The sequence below is a fragment of the Alosa alosa genome, unplaced genomic scaffold, assembly GCF_017589495.1.
Source record: "Alosa alosa isolate M-15738 ecotype Scorff River unplaced genomic scaffold, AALO_Geno_1.1 AALO_1.0_unplaced_5, whole genome shotgun sequence".
NCBI classification, from domain to species: domain Eukaryota; kingdom Metazoa; phylum Chordata; class Actinopteri; order Clupeiformes; family Clupeidae; genus Alosa; species Alosa alosa.
The window spans coordinates 129002-141140 of record NW_025962652.1 but is presented as its reverse complement, the minus strand read 5'-3'; positions in this window follow the sequence as shown (position 1 = coordinate 141140).

Here is a 12139-nt window from a genome sequence, read left to right as displayed (position 1 = left end):
TATCATTAAATTTATCAAAAAATACAATGTATTCTTCATTTTTATTATATTTATGTATACATTGAATATATTTATTATTAATAAAAAATTTTACAATAGAATTATCTTCAGATTTATAATGAACTATAAGATTTTTTAAATTATAAAAATCTAATTTCATATAGTTAAATCTATTACATATTTCTCTTAAACTAATATCAGTATGAATATACTAATTAAGCTTTTCATTATAATGAGTTATATTATACATGGATATACTATGTCATAATAATATTACTATCATTTTATTTATAAAAATAATTTTTATTTAAGTTATTAATAAAAAATGAACACAAATATAGAAAATGATTAGAATATCAATTTTAAAATTTTCTATAAAAAATACTTTTTTTGATTTAAAAATAGAAAGAAGAAAGTGATGAGATCTTTAGTAGGAGGACAGTCATAGTCTAAGCTTGACTAGAAGATTAAAGAGATTAGAGATGATCAATCTCTTATTACCAATAATAATTTTAGTTCAGTTTTATTAGTATCTTGTAAGAGCTCCAACTTTTAATATTAGTTTAGATAAAAAAATCTTTAGAATTCTTAAATGTCTCTTTAATTAAAAAGTTATCTTTATATGATGATAAAAAATATTAGACTCATATTAGCTCCAAATAAGAGAAGAAAAATTAATGAGGATATTGATTAGTCTATCCTTTAATTAGTCAGAATGTATTTGGTTATATAGTAGTAATCAAAAATCATATATGAGTATTGATGTCCGAATATCGATATTCATCCTATACTTCTTGTTAAGATAAAAAATTCATGAGATTAGATGTCTAACATTGAAGTTAGTGAAAATTTATTAAATCTTAATAAACTCAGTGAAAGGTATAATATCATTTTAAAAATAAACAATACCATGACCTTTCTATTAACTTCTGATAATATTAAAGCCTTATATAAAGATAACTTATATAGTAGGTAGTACTATTTACAAAAATATTGTAAATAGTACTAAGTCAAAGTCATCTGTAAAGATTGTTAATATCGAATATAAAACTACCTTTTTAAAGACTAAAGAAGATAATTTATTTTATATTAAAAGTTTTACTATAGTAGGATAGATTAAACTAGAATATAGAGTTGTTACAAGATGATTAATTTATTATCTCTACTGTTAGTTATTTAGTTATAGTTTAGTCTCTATTTAATATAGATGAAATAGTTCTAGCTAGAGACTAGTTTATATGATTAATTAGGAGATAGAGTATTTAAAAGAAATAGTCTTATTAAATACTAATAATTTTAAGAAGTCTATAAACTACTTATATTAAAAAAAGAGATATCTTCTATTAGTAACCGAACTAGATATACTCTAGGATATGAAAAAGATTATTGTTTCTGTAGTTATATGGGATATTATAAAGAATTATAATTATCTGATTTCAGAGGTAATATCTTTTAACAGAATAAATCTATATAAGCATAAGATAATAAAATAATTAATAAAAATTTAAAAATAATATAAAATTCTCCTAAAAACTTAAAAATGTATTTTATTTATTTATTTTCTATATTTTTTTTTCTACAGCAACAACATCAGCAACATCAGCAACAGCAACAACATATCATTAAAAAATATAAAATAATTGCAAATATTATAAAATAACCCTATTTTGTTGATATTATATGTGAATCTAGATTTTTTAATAATTTTTCTATTTCATGTATACCGTTTAAAAAATTATCTATATCATTTTTCTAAGGAGGGGTATCTTTTTTCTAATAAGCCGTCTAATTCTTCTGTTTTTTTATAAATTTCATCTAAAAATAATATTATACTGTTTTTTGTAATATCTCATATACAATCTGCATTATTTTTAATAATATCATCCATTTTTTCTATTTCATATTTTATTAATATTAAATTATATATGTTAGAAAGAAGAAGTTCTATATCTCTCTAATCATAATTTTTTTTTATATTTGCACTAGCATCTTTTAATATATTTAAATACTCTTGCATTTTACTTACAGATTCATGTAATTGTTTTTTTACATGACTTTTACTTATACATAATATGTTTATAGAAATACCAAATATAAATATTATTAAAAACATTAAAACGAATATATAAAACGGATAGGATATCAATTCAAAAAATTTCCATAAAAAGCACTTCCTTCGATTCAGAAATAGGAAGAAGAAAGTAAATAAATCTTTATTAGAAAGATAGTTCTATTCTAAATATGACTAAAAGAATAAGGAATTAGAGAAATATCTATCTCTTGTTATTAATAAAATAATTTTAGTTCAGAAAAAAATATTATCTTATAACTCCATCATCAAAGCTTATTAGAACTAATCATCAAAATAATTACATATCTTTTTAATTAAAAAGTTATAAAATCATATTTAAACTTACCCTGAAAGTTATCTTTATATGATGATAAGAAATATTAGACTCATACCCACTCCAATAAGAGGATAAAAACTAATAAGGATAGTGATTAGTCTATTTCCCAATTAATCAGAACACATCCAGTTATATAGTACTAATCAAAAATCACATATGATATGTATTGATGACCGGATATCGATATTCATCTTATACTTCTTATCAAGATAGAAAATTCATGAGATTAGATGTCTAATATTAAAGCTTGATAAACTCAGTGAAAGGTATAATATCATTTTGAAAATAAACAATACTATGACTTCTCTATTAGCTTCTGATGAGATTAAGGCTTTAGATAAGGATAACTTATATCAATGGTACTGTTTACACGGATATTGTAAATGGTATTAAGTCCAAGTCATCTGTAAAGGTTGATGGTACATAGTATAAAACTATTTTTTCAAAGACTAAAGAAGAGAATTTATTTTATATTAAAAGTTCTGTTTCAGTAGGATAGATTAAACTAGGCTGTGGAGTGTTGCAAGGTGATTCATTATCTCCACTGTTATTTGTCAGTAGCATGAATGCAGTGAGTAGAAAAATGAATCTAGCAGTACCTGAAGGATGAAAATGATAGAATCATTTCCTCTTTATGGATGACATGAAAATCATGTCAGACAGCGCAGAATAGTTAAATAATCTATCCCTCTGTATTTATAGAAGAAGCTGCAACTATTGGACTTGTTATTAACAAGGACAAATGTAGCTACTAGACTACTCTTAAAGAAAATCCATCTTTAAATACACGGTGGTAGGCCCTAAAGGATCTACCGATATCCTCCTAGTATAAATATCTAGGCATGTAGGAAAGCCCTACTATATAGGATAAGGCCATTAAAAATTCAACTAACCGATGAATATTTTAAAAAGAGTGAGGAAGCTTACATTAACTAAACTTAATGGTAGGAATATGGTTAAAGCCATAAATACCTTAGCTGGAAGCCTTTTCTAGTATTCATTCGGTATAGTTAATTGGAATGAGTCGGATCTTAAGAAGATAGATGTTTAGACTAGGAAGATATTAATTTAAGACATCTATAAACTACTTATGTTAAAAAAAGAAATATATTTCATTAACAAATAAGATGAGTCTACACTGAGAGATGTGAATACTAATGTTATTTATGTAGATATATGTGCTTTTATTTCTATTATAAAGAACTTCGATCATCTAATTTCAGATGTAATTCCTACTCTATATAGAAAAGTAGGCAATCCATAAAATATTTTGTAGATCATTGGATATTGTTTAGCGGAGTAAATATAAATAAGTATAAGATAATAAATAATTAAATAATTTTAAGTATTATATTTAATTAAATAAGAAAAGTTTTTTATTATAAATATATTTAGGAATATAATTTCAAAAAATATATTTAATATGAATTTCATATAAATATCATTAATTATATAAATCAAATGTTAAGAATAATCTTTTTTATTATATACTATCAAGTTATATACTAGATTTATTCAATAGACAAAGACAATGATTACTTAAATAAATAGGAAAAAGAGATAAAATCCTGATATAATATTCATAATAGTGATAGTGATACTGTTATTAGTTCTTTGAATAAAATGAATAAAGAATTAATACAAGTATTTAAGAATATAACCCCCAAATGATGTAAATGAAATGTATAGTGTGTGGAAAGGGTTTTATGATGAAAGTAAAAAATATAAATTATATTTATGAAAAATTAATAAATTATTCTAAAAAAATAACAGATATGATAATATAAAGATTTTAATTATTATAGATGTTTTTAAAAAATATGATCAATTTTTATTATGTCCTTATAGTTATCATTTAGTATTTTTTCACACATAAAAAAATTAACAAGATAGTATTTTAGAATATAATATGATCAATTGGAACCAAATTAAGATAAATTTTTTATAGATTATATTATATGAAAAAAATGATATTGTATTTAAAAAATGATATAATATTAATATTTTAGATAAAATAATTGAATTAAGACTAAAATCCTGGATATTAGAAAATAAAAAGAAAGATGAAACTGAATAAAATATAAAAAAACAAAAAAATGAAATTTCTAAATTAATTAATAAATTTATAGAAAATATGGATATACTAGATGATAAAAATATGATAATATATGATAAATTAACTATATTTAGCTGATATATTAATACTATAAAAAGTTTAATAGCTTCAAATTCTAATATTGATAGTATAGTTAATCTTATAGAATAAATTATGAATGAAAAATCAACTTATTATATAAAAGAATCAAAAAAATATATAACTTTTTTTCAATATCTAAATGAAATATCTAAAAAAGAATATAAATTATCAAATATAAATTTTAGTGATGAAATGAAGAATTTAAGTAAAAAAGAGAATCTTGATGAAGTAAATTAAATAAATTAGAATTTTTATAAAATAACAGATTTTATATATGATAAAGTTTTTACTAATATTATATTACAATAGAATATACATCTTGGTTAGATAATCTATATATAAATATTAGAGAGAAATTTTATTTGTAAAAACAAATATATTTTTAAAAGATAATTGGAGTTAGATAGAAGTCAATTTAAAGGATTTAAAAATATACTTTCAACATTTAAAGAATTTAAAGAAATAAATTCTATAATAGATCTATTATGTGATAAAGGAGAATATGACATCGTTTGAATATATTATTATAATAAAATATTTTTATTATTAGAAGAATTTTTTAAAAAAACTAAAACAAAAATTAAAAGAAGATAATGAAGTATTAAAAGAGGAATTAAAAGAAAAACAAGAAAAAACAATAAAATTAGGAATATTGTTATTATTATTATTTGATCATAATTATAATAATTATATATAAAAAAATAAAAATAATGAAAAATCTAAAAATAAACCAAAAAATGTAAATAAATAAATATAATATGTTTTAAATAAATAATATTTATAAATTACTTCTATATATTTTATACGTTGTATATTTTTTAGTTTCTTTATAAAAAATATTTTAATTATTATACATTTTATCTATTTTATTCTTTTTTTTTTAGATTCTTATATACATCTATTATTTTTTCATTTATTTTATTTATAAAATTAATAATTGTATCAAGATTTTATTTCTTCTTTGAAATTAACTAACTAATTAGTATCTTTATTTATTGTATAAATAATATATAACTTTATAACACGTAATAAAAATATTAATCTCGATATTTAACTGATATTTTAACGATATTTTTAAATTATAATTATTTATTATATTATTAAAAATAAAATCAATTTATTATAATAAAAATATTTTTATTATTAGAAGAATTTTTTTTAAAAAACTAAAACAAAAATTAAAAGAAGATAATGAAGTATTAAAAGAGGAATTAAAAGAAAAACAAGAAAAAAACAATAAAATTAGGAATATTGTTATTATTATTATTTGATCATAATTATAATAATTATATATAAAAAAATAAAAAATAATGAAAATCTAAAAATAAACCAAAAAATGTAAATAAATAAATATAATATGTTTTAAATAAATAATATTTATAAATTACTTCTATATATTTTATACGTTGTATATTTTTTAGTTTCTTTATAAAAAATATTTTAATTATTATACATTTTATCTATTTTATTCTTTTTTAGATTCTTATATACATCTATTATTTTTTCATTTATTTTATTTATAAAATTAATAATTGTATCAAGATTTTATTTCTTCTTTGAAATTAACTAACTAATTAGTATCTTTATTTATTGTATAAATAATATATAACTTTATAACACGTAATAAAAAATATTAATCTCGATATTTAACTGATATTTTAACGATATTTTTAAATTATAATTATTTATTATATTATTAAAAATAAAAATCAATTAATATTTAGAAAAAAATCAATTAAATATATAAAAATTCTATGTATTATCTATGAAAATATAAAGAATTCAATAATAAGTTTTTATTAAGAAAAATATATTTTAAATAAATTATAAAATTTTAATAAATAAAGATTACATATCAAAAGATTAAAACTAGGAAAAAACTTTTAGAATATAGTAAAAAAGATAAAAAATAAATAAATATAATGATTGAAATGGAATTAAAAATAATACTCTATGTAAAATGATTTATTCAATTTATTTAATAAATTTAAATATCAAAATATTATAAAATAATAAATTTTTATATTAACTTAGATTAAATATAATAATAGATTTATCTTAAAATTTTATTTTAGTAATTACTAAGTATGTTTATAATATAAGAAAATCTTGTATAAAAAATATTTTATTATATATAGATTATCAATATTTAAATAATTATTATATTATATATTTCAATTATTTATTCATATAATATATTAAGTAAATCAATATTTTATTATACTTTCTATAATTTATAAAAAAATTTATATGTTTATAGATTATTTATTATTTTATATTATTTATTTTCTAATAAATTATTTGTGAAAAAATAATCTAATTATAAAAATAAATATTAAAAGCAGCTATAATAAGTTTTTATTGTAGATTATTAATCTATATTATACTTCTTTTATTTAATAAAAATATTTTTAAATATAAAATTATAAGTTATATTTCTTTTCTATTTTTTTCATTTTTCATTTTTTATATATAACAAATAAGATTATGATTATTACTACTAATATTATGATTATAATTATAATAATTATAAGAATATTTCTAAAGTTATTATTATTTTCTTTTTATCTACTACTATACTAGTTCCTCTATTAATAATAATATTCTACTATACTAATGTACAATAATATAAAAATTTTGTTCATTAAATAATATATAATTTGTTATAAAATTAATTTCATTCATACATTTGTTATTAATTTTATCAAACTTCAAAAGTATATTTTTTAAATTATATAAACTTTCTTTAACCTAAGCTATATTATTTTTTAAAAATAATTCTATTTCTTCATACATAATATGTTGACCTAATTTATATAATAATTTATCAAAACAATTTCAAGAAATATTCATCTTAGAAAAAAAATTATCATTAATATGGATTTTTATTTTTGAAAACTATTCTTCTATATTATTAAAATTATTATTTTCTAAATTTTCTATTATATTATTAAAATCTATAGATAATTTATATTTTTCTATACATATTTCTTTTAAATAATCTAAAAAAGTTATATTATTATTTTTTGATTTAGTTATGAAAGAAAATGAATCTTCATATAGAATTTTTTTTATAATCTTGATTTTTTGATCTAACTAATATTCTTTATCTTTAATATACTATATTATTATATTTAATCGTTGATATATTACCATATCTTTATTATAAACTATATCTAAATTCTTATTAAATTTTTCTATTATATTATGAATTTTATTTTTTTGATTATTTATCTATTCTAATTCTTTATCCTAAATAAATTGATTTAATAAATTAAGTTCTTGAAATATATTTTTTCTTTCATTTTCTATATTATTATTATTTTTTTTACTAAATATCATATCATTTTCTTCATAAAATATAACAGTTGAAAAGCTATATCCTAAATTAGCACGATCTAAAATTCTATATTCTAAAATATCATTTCATCAATGATTTTTAATTTTTCAATTTTTACATATTTCAAGCCAATATGAAAAATAATTAACTTCACCATAATAAGGCATATTACGTTTTAAATTATCTATAATAAAAAAGATTTTTATATTATTATATCTATTATTAGACTAATTATTTAAATTTTCAAAAATATATTTTATATATATATTTATTATTTCTACATTATTTCTATATGTTTTATATATACTGTATTTTTTAAATTCTTTATAAAAAATACTCCAATTATTCTATATTTCATCTAAATAATTCTTTTCTATATTTTTAAACATTTCTACTATTTTTTCATTTATTTTATCTAAAGAAATAATAATACTATCATTTTCATTATTATAAATCTCATATCAAGATTTTAATTTTTCTTTTTAAGTTTATTAAATAATTAACGTCGTTATTTATTGTATAAATCTAATATATAATTATATAGTATGTAATAAAAAAAATATTAATTTTAACATTTAACTGATATTTTAATGATATTTTTATAGATTTTATATATATACGTTTTTAATTATAAATCAAATGATTATTTTTAAAAAATAATATTTAAAGTGAATATTAAACATTAGAAAATAAAGAAGAAAAAAGAGATGATAATATAAATTAAAAAAACTATTATTAATATATAAAGATAAATAAATAATTAAAAATAATGATAAAATAGAAAAGAAAATTTAAAAAAAAATTTAAAAAAAATAGTTAACTCATTTACTTTTACCATTTTTAATATATATTATCATAGTATTAAATTAAAAATTATAGAAAAAAGTATATTTATAAATTTTATATATATTAAACTATTAAAAATTAACATTCTTAAAGATAAAAAAATAATTATATTCATTTAAATAAATTTTTTGAATGATTTAATTTAATAATTAAAAAATATAATGTATGTGAAATTATATATATATATATTCATATAACTACTTAAGTATACTAAAAGAGTATACTTTAAGTATAAATATAAAAACATAATCTAATATTAAATATATAGTTTAAGAACATATAATAGAAATTAAAATATAATTAATAAAATAAAAAAGATTTTGAAAATAAAATAAAGTAAAATTATAGAAAATAATTATTTTAAACTAATTAAAAATAAAATATTTTAAAAATAGAAAACAAAAAATATAAATATTTAGATATTTATCTAGATATTTAAAATAAAGAGTATAAAATTATAATAATAGGATTATTTAAAATAATAATTATATTCTTTAAAAATTATAGCAATAAATTTAATTTTACTTTACTTAGGGGGATTGGGAATATTATTAAAATATAATTAATATATATAGAAACAATTATATTTCATAAAAACAAATACTAATTATCTATTTCATAAAAATAAATACTTTCTATGTCATAATAATATTACTATCATTTTATTTATAAAAATAATTTTTATTTAAGTTATTAATAAAAAAAAACAACAAATATAGAAAATGATTAGAATATCAATTTTAAAATTTTCTATAAAAAAAATACTTTTTTTTGATTTAAAAATAGAAAGAAGAAAGTGATGAGATCTTTAGTAGGAGGACAGTCATAGTCTAAGCTTGACTAGAAGATTAAAGAGATTAGAGATGATCAATCTCTTATTACCAATAATAATTTTAGTTCAGTTTTATTAGTATCTTGTAAGAGCTCCAACTTTTAATATTAGTTTAGATAAAAAAATCTTTAGAATTCTTAAATGTCTCTTTAATTAAAAAGTTATCTTTATATGATGATAAAAAATATTAGACTCATATTAGCTCCAAATAAGAGAAGAAAAATTAATGAGGATATTGATTAGTCTATCCTTTAATTAGTCAGAATGTATTTGGTTATATAGTAGTAATCAAAAATCATATATGAGTATTGATGTCCGAATATCGATATTCATCCTATACTTCTTGTTAAGATAAAAAATTCATGAGATTAGATGTCTAACATTAAATCTTAATAAACTCAGTGAAAGGTATAATATCATTTCGAAAATAAACAATACCATGACCTTTCTATTAACTTCTGATAATATTAAAGCCTTATATAAAGATAACTTACATAGTAGGTAGTACTATTTACAAAAATATTGTAAATAGTACTAAGTTAAAGTCATCTGTAAAGATTGTTAATATCGAATATAAAACTACCTTTTTAAAGACTAAAGAAGATAATTTATTTTATATTAAAAGTTTTACTATAGTAGGATAGATTAAACTAGAATATAGAGTTGTTACAAGATGATTAATTTATTATCTCTACTGTTAGTTATTTAGTTATAGTTTAGTCTCTATTTAATATAGATGAAATAGTTCTAGCTAGAGACTAGTTTATAAGATTAATTAGGAGATAGAGTATTTAAAAGAAATAGTCTTATTAAATACTAATGATTTTAAGAAGTCTATAAACTACTTATATTAAAAAAAGAGATATCTTTTATTAGTAACCGAACTAGATATACTCTAGGATATGAAAAAGATTATTGTTTCTGTAGTTATATGGGATATTATAAAGAATTATAATTATCTGATTTTAGAGGTAATATCTATCAATATAGACAAATAAATAATCTATATTGATAGATTATTAAATATCTTTTAACAGAATAAATATATATAAGCATAAGATAATAAAATAATTAATAAAAATTTAAAAATAATATAAAATTCTCCTAAAAACTTAAAAATGTATTTTATTTATTTATTTTCTCTATTTTTTTTCTACAGCAACAACATCAGCAACAGCAACAACATATCATTAAAAAAATTAGAATAATTATAAAAAATATAAAATAACCCTATTTTGTTGATATTATATTTGAATCTAGAGTTTCTAATAATTCTTCTATTTCATGTATACCGTTTAAAAAATTATCTATATCTTTTTTCTAAATAAAAGTATTTTCTTTTAATTTTATTAATTTTTCTGTTTTTTTATAAATTTGACCTAAAAATAATATTATATTGTTTTTTGTAATATTTCATATACAATCTGCATTATTTTTAATAATATCATCCATTTTTTCTATTTCCTATTTTATTGATATTAAATTATGTATGTTAGAAAGAAGAAGTTCTATATCTTCCTAACTATAATTATTTTTTTTTATATTTGCACTAGCATCTTTTACTATATTTAAATACTCTTGCATTTTACTTACAGATTCATTTAATTGTTTTTTTACATGACTTTTACTTATACATAATATGTTTATAGAAATATTAGATATAAATATTATTAAAATCAAAAATATTTTAATATTCATTTATGTAAAATTTATGTAAAATAAATAAACACAAATCATAAAGTATATAATATTTTTATGATTTCTATTTATTTATAATATTTTATAACTAATTTATATTTATTTAATTTTTTGTAATAAATTTTAAATTTAATTTATTTATTATTATCATACTCTTATGTATATTTACTTAGTCAAATAATATCTAATGATCTACAGATTACTCTATAGATCATCTATTTGATATTTATTAAAACAATAAAAGCATATTTATTATTTCAAATTTTTCATTAAATTAAAATTAAGATAATACATAAACAAAGAAATTTTTTTTAAATATTTTACATTAAAATCTAAATTATTTAAAAAGGAATATATATTAGATATTTCTAATAATAATATTTATGATTATTCTATTTTTTTTAAATTTATAAGTTTTGAATTTTATATATGATAATTAGTATAATATTACAATGACTTATATTATTAATTAAATATTTTTTATAAATTTAAATTATTAATATTGATTAAATTTAAGTTAAAATAATATTTTAATTAATAAAAAATATTTAAAATTTTTAAGTTTTAATTTGAAATCATATAATTATTTATTCATTCTAATAAGTTGTTTTTTTGAATATCTTCCTCTACAACAACAGTAATAACAACATCCATATACTACTAAAATAATACAAGATATTTTTTTAAGAAATTTTAATTTTTAAAAATTAATTATTTAATGTTTCTAATGGCCACCTTATACACATTTACTCCATCAAATGATATCTAATGTTCCACGGATTGCTCTGTGGACCACCTACTTGCCTATGTTGGCAGGT